The sequence below is a fragment of the Gavialis gangeticus genome, unplaced genomic scaffold, assembly GCF_001723915.1.
Source record: "Gavialis gangeticus isolate Ggan-Ray unplaced genomic scaffold, GavGan_comp1, whole genome shotgun sequence".
Taxonomy (NCBI): Eukaryota; Metazoa; Chordata; order Crocodylia; family Gavialidae; genus Gavialis; species Gavialis gangeticus.
In genome coordinates, this window is record NW_017729004.1 from 13,466,573 (window position 1) to 13,482,293 (window position 15,721).

Below are 15,721 nucleotides of genomic sequence, written 5' to 3' on the forward strand. Positions count from 1 at the left end.
TGTAGATCTTCAGCTCTGACCCCCCGCCTGGGCGGGAGAAAAGACTGGACTTGAATGAGTCCAGCCAGGTAGTCATCAAGCCTCTTCTTAGAGACCCCCAGGGTAGGAGCCAGCACCACTTCCCTTGGAAGTTGGTTCCAGCTCCTAGCCGCCCTAACTGTGAAGTAGTTCTTGCAGATGTCTAATCTAAACCTACTCTCCAACAACTTGTGGCCATTTTCCTTGTCATGCCAGGGGGTGCTAGGGGAAACGGTGTCTCCCCTAAACCCTTCTGGTCTCCCCTAGTGAGTTTATAGACAGTCACCAGGTCCCCCCTCAGCCTTCTCTTGTGAAGGCTGAACAGGTTTAGGTCCCACAGCCTTTCAATGTAGGGTCTGCCCTGTAGTCCCCGGATCATGCAGGTGGCCTCCTCTGGACCCTTTCTTTTCAATGTTGTCCACATCCCTCCTGAAATGGGGCGCACAGAACTGGACGCAGTACTCCAGCTGATGATTTACAAGGTCCCTTCTGACCCTACTTCTATGAATCTATGAATCTATGGGTCCAGGTGCAGTCAGTGCCTGATGACCCAGGGCACGGAAGTGAAGAGTCAGGCCCAGAATGCCCCATACAAGCTTAAGCCTCCAGCTGAGAGGGCCAGGCCTGCTGTAGCAGCTGTCAAGTACAGAGCCCTGATGGAGGGATGCGGAGGCTAAACCCCAGGCTGTGAAGAGAGGACTCCGAAGGAGAGCTGGCATGAAGGAAACCGGAGGACCCATGCTGGGAGTAAGCTAAGTACCCTCAGCCTTTTCTGTTTTCCTGTTACTTGAAGCACACCACCAAGGGGTGAGGTTAACTCCATGTGGGACATGTCTTTGAGTTGAGACTGGAGCTTGAGTTTGGTGTTTTCATTGTCCCTGGAGGACTGGGTTGTAGCTGTAGGGGAGGCAGAGGCCACTGAAAGGGGTAACTGGGGGCACCCCAAACTGGAGATTCAGTTAAGAAGACAAAAGATAAAGACTGGGGTACGGTCTGAGCCTAAGAGGGGCAAAGCCTGCCCAGGATGGTAAGGCAGGAGCATAACAAGGGAGATAGGACCTGTGGCCCTACTTGCATATTTGGGGTAGGCCTGGAACTTGAGGTCACAAAGGCATGCCCAAAGCGGAGTCAGAAACTTCTGGCTTTGAACCATGGGCCCCAAACTAGAAGGATTAACTAGAGTAAAAGTTGGACAAGCCCAGGGGAAGCCACAGACCTGACAAGGGACCGCTTAAGCCCCCCTTGCTCTCTGGACAGACTCCCCTATTTAGTTATTATATCAAGACATGGCAGGAAAAAAGGGAGAGAGGACAGAGGGCACTAGTAAGAGCAGGCCTGTAAAGGTGGATGTACTGGGCTGGCACCAATGCGTGTCCTACACAAGGGACATAAAAGGCAATAAAAAGGGATTCTAAAAAGGAGTAAGAGGAAGGCCAAGGAAAGTGTAGGTCCCTTACTAAATACAGAAGGCAACCTAGTTATGAATGATGCAAAAAAGGGTACAATATATAATGCCTTTTTTACTTCAGTCTTCATGAGTAAGTTCAGCTATTAGATCACAAGTGCAATGCGTAGCAAAGTTTGGGAAAGAGACAAAGAGCTGAAATTAGTGGGAAAAGAGATTAGGGATTACTTGGAGAAGCTAAATGTTTTCAGGTTAGCAGGGCCAGCAGCATACCAGTTTGTACTAACAGGAATATCTCTTGCAAATCAAGGCAAGTGATTTTTCTGCTCTGTTCAGCACTGACGAGACCTCACCTGGAGTACTGCGTTCAGTTTTGGGGCCCATATTTCAAAAAGGCTGTGCACAATTTGGAAAGAGTCCAGTGGAGAGTGGCAAATGGTGGTAGGCCTGGGAAGCATGATTTACAAGAAAAGGCTGACAAAACCAGGATTATTTAGTCTGGCGAAGAGAAGACTGAGGGGGATTTGATAATTTTTTTCATACATCTGAATGGCAGTTGTAAGGAGGATGCAGATAGCCTTTTCTCTTTGGCTGTAGGGAACAGGACTAGGAGCAAAGGCCTCAAAGTGCAGCAGGGGAAATGTAAGTTGGAGATTAGAAAGAACTTGCTGACTTTCTGGTCAAGCACTGGACCAGGCTACCAAAGAAGTTATGGACTCCACATCCCCATACATATTCAACTGTAGGTTAGATAGACACATGATTAGAATAGTTTAGTCAGGGATAAGCCTGCTTGAAGCAGTGGGCTTTTACCAGGTGATCTTCTGAGGTCCTTTCCAGTCCTATTTTCCCCTAAGCCTGTAGTAGTAGACAGGAGTAAATCCCAGTCTTTACTTGGGCCTGCTGCCATATGTGAAAGCTACCAACTGTCCTAAAATCTTTCTTAGGATTTTACCATATCTTAGCTAACCAGGTGAGAGGCCTTTAAGTGAAGAGGTGCCCTTTTAGGCTCAAGTGCTACCACTGAATTGCCAATGATATTTTAATCCAGCTTGTGGGCTAGAGCCCTCCAGTGGAAGTGGGATAGCAAGGGGGCCCATAGGAACTGCCACCTTGCAAGTGGGAAAGTGCAGGTTGGAGAAACAGGCTCTGTATACTTATTTCAGTATTTGGCTCCTGGTGCAAGATGAAGCAGGACCTAAAATACTGCAGGTGGGGGAGACAGATAAAATGTAAGTAAAAATGAAGGGTTTCTGTGGGGCAGGTTGGGAAGGGAATTAAAAACATAGCTCCCCCGCCCTGAGAAGACTGTAGTATAGGCTTTCAACAGAGGTGTCCCAATCAGACTGTGAATAATACCAACCCAACACAACTGGTAAAAGAAGTGATCACAGCTTTCAGCAATGAGAGCAGCATCTGTGGATAACTGTCACAATATTCATGTACTTCTGCTGTAAGCTGAAAAAGAGCCTGACTAAGGCATCTTTTTACCCCCCATAGACTAGTAAACTCTTTGTGTATCTCTTTTAAGGTAAAATGAGTGATACATTTTTAAAGCATTAAGTAGTCCATTTGTGTGTTGTCAAAAGACAATTGAGTTACTGTGTTACTCTTCAAGAGGTTCTGGATGAACATCTGGAGAATTTGCCTGCAGTAGATGATACAGGAGCCCTTGAAGAATACAACTCTTTTAGGCAAGCAAATAAAATGGAAGGCTTTCATTATATCTGTCATCAGTTTATCTTTTCCCTGACTTCCAGCTGCCATGAGAGTCTTGGAACAATTTCAGCAGACAAATACATCTACTTTTATTTGCAGAGCACGGTGATCACAAACAACCTGTGTGCAACCTTATGAGTTTCGCTGAGTGTCTTGTTCAGTGTGAAAAGCCTTCCTTGTTTTCTGTCGTTTCCAGTGAAATCTCTCATTCACAATGAAAAGTAAAAGATGGCAGTCAGAGACAATTGGCTGCAAGTCTTCCAGTAGATGACTGCTTATTTTTGAGTGATAAAAGCACACACAAAAAAGTGTAAATGTTACCCGTATCTCGAACCCGCTCGTGCTGTCACTGAAGTCAATAGCAAAACCCCCATTCACTTCAGTAGTTTGTAATCTGTCCTACCGAGAGTGAGAGTTTAAGAGCTTGTAAATGAACATGAATTACTATGTATCTTACAAAACTAGCTACTGAATACATATAATAAATCTGTAGCGGATTATACAAGTTACGCTGCACTGCGCTCACATAAACTAAGAACTCGTATCAGGAGCACACTTACAAAATGGTTTGCTGGAAGGGAACCTCAAGCCTTTCTGAACAGCAAGGGATCTTTAAGGTGTCAGGTATCCAGGCTGTAGCTGTATTTGGTCTTTAAGACACTTCAAGGGATCTTGCAGTTTTGTAAGGGCAAGTTCAGCTCCACTGAAGACCTTCCCCATAGTTTTACAGAAAATGGCTAAACAGGGGATCATTTGTGCTCAAAGTTAGACATGAAAAAGCTGAAGTGCACCGATATATGCTTTTTTTTAAACATGAGAGAGAATTATCTAAACAGAAGAAATCTTAATCATGCCTTTCTAAAGCATTTTCAAAGCATTTAGCCAACATTAATTACACATAATTGACTTTTCTATATACCGCATGCCAAATGCATCTTTCAGTTTACTGCCTGGCGTTACCTTCAATAGGATTGTTGAAAGAAAATAGCATCTTTACATCTACACACAGCTCTAGGATCAGGTGCCATGTGAAGAGGTGCTGAACACCCTTAACTCCTGTTGTAGTCACAGGGAACTCAGAGCACTCAGCAGCTCCCAGGATGAGGCCTGTGACGAAGATAGCATTTTTTGACCATGCGTAAACTCCACAGCATAGAAATTCAAGACCATCCCATTCCATCCAGTACTCATACTGTGGCTCTGAGTCATTTCCACAAAGTCTTTTTACCTCTTTGAATTAGTTAAAGATTTTAGTTAAACAAGTTAGGGTAAAGTTGCATGTTACACTTAGACCACACTAAGGGCACCTAAAACATGAACGTCCACATGTTAAATCTCATTAACTTGTGCTAAGTGCTCTCTGAGTGTCTCAAAGTTATGACACATCAGGTGAAGGCTAATGCTGGGCTGTGCTACTTTGTTCCTGTTCAGTCTGCTCCACAGAGATAAAACAACCAAATTTTAGTCCTCCCACCATCCCAGGATGCACTGTTCCCAGCTTCCCTCTCCTGCTGGCACCCAAACTGGGACTGAGCCCAGATGTTCTGGTCCCTAGTCACACCCCTGCTCACCAGCCCTCTAATGGCAAGACCGAGCAGTGCAGGCAATACATGGTATTAACCTTTAACGTGCGACTGCTCCCAGCACGTTCTAACTTCAACACCACCTACCACTCCACAGACCTAGTATGGTCCAAATCTAATGTGTTGCTTCATCCTTAATTAGCAAAATGTTGGAGTAATTGGTGAAACTATGGCCTATGTTACACAGGAGGTCAGTCTAGAATAGAAGATCCTTTCTGCCCTTAAATTGCTTAGACCTTCCATCCATTTTAAAGTCACTTTTCACTGCTGCAATCGTTTAAAGCAGGGATCAGCAACATATAATCCATGAGCTGGATGTGGCCCACTGAGCCACTGGATCTGGGTGATTAAGCTGGAAGTTTTTGTCTAAGATTGCACTGCCACCACTTCTCCCAGCTCCTTTGCTCCCTGGCTGCATTGGGGGAGTGAGGGGTGTTGGTGCCTGGAACTGGGAAGCTGCAAACTGTGTCCATGATGCCTTTGCTTCTCTCCACTTCCCCTTTCCACCAGCCTCCCAGCTACAGCAAGGGTGTAGCTCCTTGTGGGTTGGAAGCTGTGTCCATGCTGCAGCCCAGGAGACAGTGGAACAGGAAGAAGCAGCAGTGAAAGCACAGCTCAAGCTGCTCTGCCCCCAAACAGCTCCTGTCTGTGCCTGTGCTGGGCCCAGGGCCAGGTCTGGGCAGTCAGGAGCTGTGTTGCAGCTGTGCAGCTTCCAGGTGTGCCTGCATTGCACCTAGGAAGTGGGCAGGAGCGGGGAGGGAAGTAACAGTAGCATGGAGATGCTGTTTGCAGCCCCCCAGACCCAGTGTAGCCGCACATCAGCTGGAAACAAAGTGTGATGGTGTTAAGGGCGCACTCCCAAATGTCTGCCTTGGCACAGGTGCAGGGAAACACCCCCACACACACACATGCACACCCCCCCCAATTACTGACCTGCCACCAAAACCACTCAGCCCATGTTGGACCAGAGCCAGTTTGTTCTGTCTCACAGCTTATTAAAATGTTGCTGGCCACTGATGTAAAGGGGCCTCAGTGTTAAAAACTATCAGGCCTTACAAATTTCAGCATCTGTATATCATTTAAAAATAAGCAGAACTGGGTCTTTAACACTTCAGCCACTCTATATCAAGAGTGAGTCCATTGGCTTCAGTGGACATAGACCAAACTGGGTAAATCACATCCTACATTTCTACTGGTAGGGATAGTGAATTCTACTGATAGACATTGTTACAGAAGAACAGCAAGGTAATGACGTAGGGTTCCCAATTCTGCTCATGTCTTTTTTTTTCTGGCAAAGCCATTGTTGCCCAAAGCACCATGCAGCTTAGAAATGCCTATGTTTAAACTACAATAAATATTCAGTTCTTCATCCATTGTGGTACAAGGGAGGCCAGAAATGTTTCCTATTGTGTGAACTTTCAGAATTTAGCCAAGCAAGATGGGCTCGTTGGTCCTGTACAAGGCAGGTTAGGGACCGCTGGCATTCAGTTTTCCATTCATCTGGGGTAAGGCAGCAGCACTCCCCATTGACCTGTGTGCAGTGGGAGTGGTCCCCACCTTTTTTCCTCCCTCCATTCCTGAAGACAACAGTCAGCTCAGACTGCTGGGTCTGTGAGGGTATCGACTCCTGAGAGCAGTTCCACCAGAGCCAGTTAGTCTTTTACTTCTTCTTACAGACCCCACAGAAATAGGTAGATTTCTGCGGTTTCATTCCAGGGGGTATCTGCTGCATAACAGCAAAAAAGGGATGCACACATGGCAACAGTGCCCTGCCTTAGCAAAGTTTTCTGAATGCATCTTCTGCTGTCTGAGACCAGTGAAGGTCATCAAACATGGTGGGGAATCTCCGAAGGAACGCCTCCCAGTTCAGAACCACGGGGCTATCATGTTCTGCCAGCACGGATGCCCAATTCAGGGCTTCCTCACCAGGAGGTTTATGATGAGGATCACCTTAGCCTGATCCCTAAAGTAGGTTCTGGGCTGGGCTAGGAAGTAAAGGCAGCACTGGATAAGGAACTGCCGGTCCCCGTGATCTCTTTCAGGTAGCAGGAGAGGGGCATGGAGCACCATGGTCTCCCCTTGTAGCCTGTGTGCCTCACCACGCCAGAACTGGCATCCAAGGTGGGCAGGTCTGAGGGTCCCAGCAGGGCACTGAACTCCATGCTGGACTCTCTGCTCCAAACTGGGGGTCCAGGCAAACTGTCATGCCAACAAGGAGTGGGCAACAAGGTCCTCTTGGGGAATCAAGGTGCCAACTGGGGTGAGGAGGTGCAAGCAGAATCCAAGCCAGGAAGTCAGGAGTGCAGTCAGAGTGGAGTCTAGGAGCAAGCCGAGTCAAGAGGCTGGGAAATCAGGAGAGAGCTGAGTCAGAGAGCAAGCTGGGCTGAGAAGTCAGGAGAGAGCGAAGTCAGAGAGCACAAAGTAAAGTAGAGGGAACAGCAAAGCTGCTCGAGGCTGTGGCCTGACAGCATTGTCCTCATGTTATATCCAAGAAGGTTCTTCTGCTATTCCCGTGCTGTTCTGTGTGCCTCCCAGATGCCTGCCTGTTTCCATGTTTGAAACTAAGAGTTAAAAACCAGTTTTGTGTGTTGTAGAGAGGTAGAGCTCCCACCTGGTTTCAACAAAGCACAGACACAAAATCAGAGTGTCTAAAACTCACTTCCTTTCCCAGACTTCCTTTATTTTCCATTCAAGACAACTAAAAGATGCCATCGCCTCAACTTCCAGTTAAAATGGCTTTGTTTTTTCAAGAATTACTGCTTTTGGAGGCCCTCCTGCCTCATCTTACTTCTTCCCCAGCCACACACTTTAGAGACTGTCTACTGTGGAGATAATAAGACTGAACTGCTATGTTCAGCCTGAGTTGCAAAAACCAGCTCTGCATTTCCAGATAGAACATCAGGCTCTAGGGGACATCACAAAGCCCAAAAGACTGGATTTAAAACATGTTTAATTTTAAGCAAAAGTCCCAGTGAAAAAGTCAAAGGTATCTGTGGTCTTAAGTTACAAAGGTGCTTTAAAAATCCCACCCAATGTCACTTTCCTTTGCCTGAGTGAAAGATTATCTTTTGCAGTCATATTCAGAGTTTCACTTAGCTAATAGCTATTTAAACATTTTTTTTTAACTGGGTTCAGCCAGAGTTAAGCTTATGCTTAAATGAATGCTTTGCTGGCTTGGGACTACAATGCTCAGCAGCTTGCAAGACTGAGCTCTTTAAATATTGTTCAGATTTCCCTCTAATCATGGGAGGGCAACCCCAAACAGCCCAGGAAAGCTAAATGCAAACTTGATGAAGATGATCATGGCAGTTTCTGAATGACAAGAGAATTCAAAAGAAATGTCAAGAGTCTGTGGGCTGCCGGCTTTTATGTTTCAAGGAGAAACAAGAAGAAAAGAGGAACAATAAATCAAAGACAACATCTTAGCATGCCGCATCTCTAAGGTTTAACCTCTTGAAGGCCATGTCCCCCAGTGGAGAGAGGGCCACTCTCCTTTGATCAGACCCATTATTTTCTGTCAAGCAATGGAAGCGGCAGGGTATGCTCTTCTGTGCATGTGCCCAAGGGCTGTCTACATATCACTCTGTTTGACACATGCTATGCATTTGTGGGGTTAACATCAAACATAAAATGATTTATCATTTTTAATCAAAAAGGAATTATAAGCTAATGAAACCTAATAACATTTTATTTGGAGGTGAGGGCTAAGGGGGTGTTGGCTGTAGCCGTGTTGGTCTAAGGATGTAGGCAGACAAGGTTCTTTGGGTAAATCTGATATCTTTTATTAGACCAACTAAAATAGTTGGAAAAAATCTTCTTTGCAAGCTGTCAGGTACAAAAGGACTGATGTACTTTTCCTTCTAAGTCTGGGGACACCAGATGAAGTTTGAGTCAAGTCACTTGCAAACGTGTAAATTAGTCCCTTGAGTTTTTTTTTCTTAAGGACAAAAACTACCATACAGCATGGTGCATCTGGTGGTGTCCTTTCTGAAGGGAGTGAGCAGTGATATTACAGGCCAAGAAGCATATGGATAGAAATGCATAAGAAAGAGCATGGCATCAGTATATATAACTCTGCTGCCCCCATCCTCAGACTAGAAGAGCCAAACTCCTTAGTGTTGCTAGTTACCTATTTCAAGTTAAGCATTTCTTCTCAACCATGACACCGGTGCAAGGCAGTGCTCAGTGCCCCAGGGAACCCTTAACAATACACTGGCAGAGGGCAGGATCCAGCTTGTGGGGAACTATCATTTCTCAAACTTTAAAAAAGGCTGAGTCTACAAAGCAGGAATTAAGAGCAGGACTCTTGCATTTCCTAAGGAAGGGATTTCCCACCCAGACAGATGGGTATTATCCAGGTCAATCTGTAAGTAAACCAGACCAGCCAATTATCAAAGAGGATTTTTGGCCTTCTGTTTCTGAAGAACGATCTTCATCTTCTCTCCAGCCTATACTCTGTCTCTCAGCAAAAGGCTGTCCTAAAAGAACATCCTGCTTCCCGGGAGACCTAATTAACATTATAAGACTAATGGAGACCAACTATAAAGAAAAAAAACATTTGTTGACTGTATTGCCACCTTATAGCAAGCTCTTTGTCTGCATTCAGTACCTAAGACACAAGAAGAGGGATGTAGAGGTCAAGAAGCCAGAGTATTTTGGACCTGGCTGTTTTACTTGTATCTTCTGCTTTTCCTTCCCTATTTATTTCCATCTGTTGTTTTACTTTGACTTGCAAGCTCTTTTGTGCAGGGATGGTCTCTTTATTATATGCATATGTAGAAGGGCAATGGAGTGTGCCTGCTCCTTTAAGAGGGCAAGCAGCATGAGTGGTAGCTTGCAGGTGGTGAGGGGGCTGATTGGAGAGTTATCTGACCAGCAGAGGGCAGGGCTGGAGTTATATAAGCCCAAGGCTTCAGCTGGCCAGGCAGTCCAGTCCTGAGAGCCAAGAAGTAAGGAGGTTCTGGCAGCAGAGCACCTGAACAGATAGAGGAAGCAACTCTGCAGACCTGGGAACAAGGGAGGGTACCTGGGGCAGAGAGGGGCTTATTTATATAGGCAGGTGGCCTTGGTTTTATGTTAAACCCAGAGGAAGTCTGGCTGCTTGTCAGGGGTGCAGGTTTTGGGGTTTGTTTGTTTTATTAAAGTTGTCCCAGAGTTCAGCCTTGAGCCTTGCTAAGTTCAGGCTCTAGGACTACTCAGAGTACCAGTAGCCCGAGAGTAGCTAAGAGTGGGGCCTGCCATGAGTACAGTAGCCCGAGAGTAGGATCCACAAGCCTGAGGCTGCAGAGAGGGGGAATCTGATCGGAGGATCCAAGAACCTAGAGCAGGGCTGAGAGGATGAGAGACCAGAAGGGTCCAATTAGGGTGGCCATTGAGGCATCTCCTTGGTGGGGGGTGGGCACCTTCGTCCATTCAGTGGTGAGGGGTGGGGCTGCTGGGGCCCTTGGCCAATCAGCAATGAGGAGTGGGGCCACCTCCCTCCTTCCCTGGCTGGGAACCCTGGTCCTCCTGTTTGTGCACCGCCCCAGCTCTAGGCACAGCCAACAGAATTATGAAGACAAGTGATTGACATGTATTTCCATCAATGAAATGAAAAACAGGACTTTGTGTAGTCCAATCCTCATTGAGAAATGGACAGGGAACAAAGGGTTAAAAACAGGATGGTCCTGTATGAAAAAGGACCAATAGCAACCCTAAGTCTTATTGCTGGCCTGAGAGTGGGGTGAGGGCCCAGGAGGGACCACAGCCAAAAGATCCATGAGAGATTAACACCTGCAAGTCATGGGACATGGTGTAGGGAAGGATGGAGCCACGCAATGAGCCCTTAATAAGACTATGGGTGCCGTGGAGGGGCACAGACAGGCCAAGAGGTCCCACTGAGCTTAAGGGCTGAAATAAGACTCTTGGGGTCTGACAGAGACCCAGTGGTGACTTGAATGTACTGAGGCTCACTCTAAGGCCTGCAGGCAGCTTCCCTTATTCAACCTCTAGTAAGAACAAGGTGCGGCAGGCATGTAATCAAGGAAGGGCTACATTAGAGACTGAGCCGGGCAGTAGAGATATGGCCACCAAGGAGCGTCACTGCCTCCTCTGTGGCTTGATCCTGTCACAATATGTACAATACCTGGCACAATGGAGCCTCAGTGAAACAAATAAGTCTCCAGACATTACAACACTAACAAATTATAATTATTTTTCACTTCTTCCAGTGCCATCAGCAAAGTCTTTCAATGACTGGAACCTTATAAGGGAGCTTGATATTGGTTCATACCTCCTTATGTCTAGGACTCAGAGTCTTTCCTTCTAACAATAAGGCTCACTAATGTCCTGCTAATGTTACTGGAACCATTGAGACAAGATTTGCAGGCCAGATGGCCAGAGAACCCATGGTGCGCATCAGTAAGAATTGCTCCCCACTCTCAGGGAACAATAATGCCAGACAATTATTTTCTGCAGGAAAGCAGCAGCTGAGGTGACATTGGAGTAAATGGAAAAGGTGCCTCTGGCTGCTGCCTCTTTGTGCATATTATTCTTGATGTTTCTCATTTCTCCTGGGTTCAGTCACATCTAGTCCAGTTTGACTGACCTCTCATGCGATCCTTTATCATCCCATTCTGGCAGGAAGTCCTTCATGATAGATCCTGAACTTTGAACGCTGCTCTCTCCTTCATCATGATCCAGTGACCTTCATGGCATGCTACAAAAACATCTCTTTTTCCAGGTATGTTAGGATAGAGGGCTACTAGTCATGGTTGGGATGAGTTTATTCTCTCCCTTCCTGATTTTGAGGAAGTTGCTGTGCTTGCTTTTTTGTTCCTAGTAGGATTGTATTCTTAATATAACAAAACACCTGCTCAGTAACTACTGAGCCTTCTCTGGGTTTCTTTTGGGAAACAGCATCTATTCCTGTTGGTGTATTTTTTCCCTGAGGTACAGAAGTGCAGATGTTTCCAACAAATCCTTTCTGTTCTCTCTTTCTCTGGACTTATAATATTAAAGATGACAGGACAAGAACCGTTGGGTTTCACCAACACCACGCTCTAGCAATTCAAGCAACCAAGCACATTACAAATAGAAGCCAGTTCTAGCACAGAGCGTGGGAGGACAAATTTAACGAGAGAGGGGAAGCATCAGGAAAAGAGAAATAATGAGCTCACCATCAGCCAAAGGAGCAACCAAACCACACCAAACCAGAAAAATAAGGAAGTTTTTAGAAATTAGATTTAGATTCACCTAAAACCCTTCTGAACCAGATTTCCAAACATATGCCTTGTCCAGCTCTAAAGAAAATGAAACAAATTCCTACAATCTCAAGAAAAAACCTGACTATGAGCAAAGCCCATTACTATAAACAAGGATATGATAATCCCAGAGATGGAGTTTGATTTCTTTCCAGGCACAGTTGTTTAAACACCCACTTATTAGTAACTTCTATTAATGAAGGCTTCCATTGACTTCAAGAGGAAAAAAATGCTATGTATAGTTGTTTGCAGGGTCAGGACCTTGGACTATAAGCCATTCACAAAGATTGGCTCTCCCTTTTAATTCTGTATAGCTGGGGTGTCAAAGTCACCCCAGGGCCAGGTCTGGACTGTAATGGCTCCTCCCAGGCCAAATCCGTGGGGCCAGAAGCAACCGTAGTGAGCTGCACTGAGGCAGCAACATGGAGCTGTGTTTGGGCAGCAGCACAGAGCTGCATTCAGGCAGCAGCAGGGGCATCATGGGACCCCAAATTATGCAGCAGGCCATGCCCCCCAACTATTAGCAGGCCAGATGAAATGCTTCCACTGACCAAATTCAGCCTGAAGGCCATACGTTTGACAACCCTGCTGTATGGCCTCCAATACAATGGGGCCCAGATCCAGGTCAAGGCTTATGGGTGCTATTCAGATAAAATAAACATCAGTTAGCAGTTTCCTCCCCTTCCCTTGGCCTAGACAGCCTTCCCAACATGCCTGATGCAACAGAATATGACCATAATAGTCAGCCTAGTAAGTACATTTGTAAAGCCCATCATGATGGCCAACACAGTAGGGACCTTAAAAAAAAGACTTGTAAATGGGACTGCAACAGACCTTAATAGGCCTTTATTTTCTGTAAGTTAGGTTGAGATGAGGATCACATCACACACTTGTCAGTGCCTTACACATTCACAGCTTTCAACTTTTGCTGTTCTTATGCATTCTTTAAGCACAGCCATTCAGACAAATGTGGTGGGAAGCCTAGGTAGTGTTGAGGCAAAGACCCACAATCCACTTCTATGGCTGACAAAAAGACAGACTTCTTATAGGCATGACTGTGCAATCCTGGAAGTCAACAGCAGCAGTCTTGAGTGACTTTTAATGACGCAGTATTAGGTTCATAGTCAGAATTCGTATCAAAATATCCAGTGTAAGATAATGCACTTCTCTTACTACAAAATAAAACCTGACTTTTTGTAAAAGAAACCTGCAATTTCATAGACCCCTTTTTAGATTGTTTGATTTATCCCCAATTTCATTAATCCCTGATTTCACTGGGGTTTGAAGAGACTCTGAGGCTTTTGGAAAGCTGATATTTAGAAATGGTAATAAAGAAGCAGTAACAACTGGAGAGCTCCTCTCCGTGCAGGTTTTATAATGCCACAGATACCACGGTATTAACATTCTGTTTGTCCACCTGTTAGAAGAGACAGATCTGAAGAGTCATAACTGTAAAACGGTGGGCGACAACTTAATGAAAAATTGAGCTCTGCATTTAATTTCCTTTTAAGTTTAGTTGAACATTCTGCAAGATCAAAGCGACTTTGTGGTTTGCAAATGATCTGTGATATCAGAGGACCAGATTACAACCCAGGCACAGTTTGGTATTTAAGTAAGTATCCACTTTTAATACAAATGTTTATAAAGTAGGCTAATGAAACTAAAGCACAGGCCTGATTGTCTCTGATATGAGTCTATACTCCTGTTTCGTGTATCAGGCAGGGACTAGAGATACATTTTGAATTTAAATCTGTTGCAGATTTTACCTGCTTGGAAAGTATCCTGATATACCAAAAAACAATTTTAAACATTAAAAAGCTACCTCAGACTGTGAGCTCTGCAGGGCAGGGACTCTGTTGTACAATGCCTAGTAAAATGGGCTCTTGTTTACTAAAAACAAATTAAATACCAAAGTACTAAAATGCAGATTTTTTAGCATGCTAGACATCTGCCTTGCATTCATCTGAGAACCAACTTCTATCCTCAGTTATCTCCATGCAACGCCTCTCCAGCCAGGGGAGTTGCTCATAGAAACACATAGAAACTTATGACTACAACCTGGATACCTGGGTCCGAGTCCAGCTCCTACTATTGCAGGCAACTGACTCTTAACTGCTCATAAAATGTTCAAGCACCATCTTAAAATCAGTTAGGTTTTTTGACCCTCACCCCCTCTCCAAATGGGGTGTGGTTCTGAAATGTCGCTGCTCTGACAGCTAGATGCCTCATTTCTATCTAAAATGTATTCACGGCTAGTTTATATCCATTTATTCTTGTGTCAGCATTGCCCCTTATCTCAAATAGCCCTTCGCACTTCCTTGTGTTTACCCTCATTATTTTATAGAGAGGAATCATATTCCCCACTCAGTCTGTGTGTTGCTAAACAAGCCAAGCTCTTTTAGTCTCCTCTGATAAGACAAGCTCTCAATTCCTCTGATCATCCTGGAAGATCTCTGCACCTGCTGCAGTTTGAGTTCATCTGTCCTGAACATGGGTGAACGGTTTTGTACATGGTATTCCAGGTGCCTCGCCAGTGCCTCGTACATGGGCACTCATACTTCCTTGTCTCTGCTGGGGAAGAAACACCCTTTCTGATGCATCCTAGTCCACCGCCACACTAACTTGATCATTGCCATCCTGTGACCAGTTAAAGTCTTTCTCCTTTTCTGTTATTTCTGTCTAATGAGCAGGGATCTGGGTTTTCTGTTTGACGTGGAAAAATGCAGATGTTCTCCTTTAAAGGGAGAAAATGCAGGAAACCGTGGGTTTCCCTTTGCAGGCCACCAGAGTTTCAGCCTTTGAGGGGCTGTTTGGGGCTGGGGGGAGTGGGTCACAGGGGGCAGGGGATGCCACATGCATATGTCAACGCCCCATGTGGCACTGTAAGCAGGTCATTTTGTCCCACTGGCTTCTGCAGGAGAGTTTGTTCCCTTATGAGTTTAGCCCATTCTCTGCAACAAAGTTCAGTCTTTAAGTGACCGAACAAAACAAAAGCGAATCCTCCGTCTCATCTCAGGTGCTTTGGCTCCAGCACAGCAGCCTGATTCTGCTTGCAGCAAGCTGCTCCCTTCCCAACTCGTTGCCTTTTACTGCTTGTTTTCTCTTCTGGGAACTTTTAGAGCTCCTTGTGAGACACTCCCTCTTTACCTGAATTCCCTACAGCAGAGCCTCCTTAACATGGCTGGCTGTTCTACCCTAAAGGGACAGATGACCCTGTTATAGGCCCCATATGAAATGCTTTGCTGAAGTGCAGATAGATAAGATCATGGGCAGATCTAGGATTTTGAAAAGGGGGCGCAGATGGTGAGATGCATCACATATAACACAACACATTTTTCTGCAGGTAAAAATAAACTAGAAGCTTTACTAATACGCTAGTAGCCTAAGGCTGTATTATACATTTTAAGATTGATGCAGAAATATATATATATATATATAACTTAATTGGAAGAGGTTAAAAAAGTCTACGAGGCTGTGAAATAGGAGCTACATTACCAGGATCAGCTAATGCAGAAGAAAGGCTAACTTGATTAGTGGAACATCGAGACCATTAAAAAGGAGAGGGCCATTAACACTTGCGGAATTAAGATTTGAAAAGGAATCAGGTAGATTATAATGAGCCATGAAGTCAGTCAACTCTCTCACTGCTGCCTGAATAGAAATGCTGCTGCCATTGCCAGGCAATTGGTTTTAAAGTTTGGATGGAGCAGAAAACAAATGGGGGTGCAACTGTACCAGCGCCTCCCCCTTGATTC

The 15,721-nt window shown here is 45.3% G+C and overlaps 1 long non-coding RNA gene across 1 annotated transcript; it reads left to right on the top strand.

The window, feature by feature from the left end:
- The first annotated feature begins 1,416 nt into the window (after positions 1-1,416).
- Positions 1,417-13,347, top strand: LOC109291480. Its single transcript, XR_002095855.1, has 3 exons — positions 1,417-1,517; positions 11,193-11,197; positions 13,336-13,347. It is a non-coding gene; the product is annotated as an uncharacterized LOC109291480 (long non-coding RNA).
- The last annotated feature ends 2,374 nt before the right edge of the window (positions 13,348-15,721 follow it).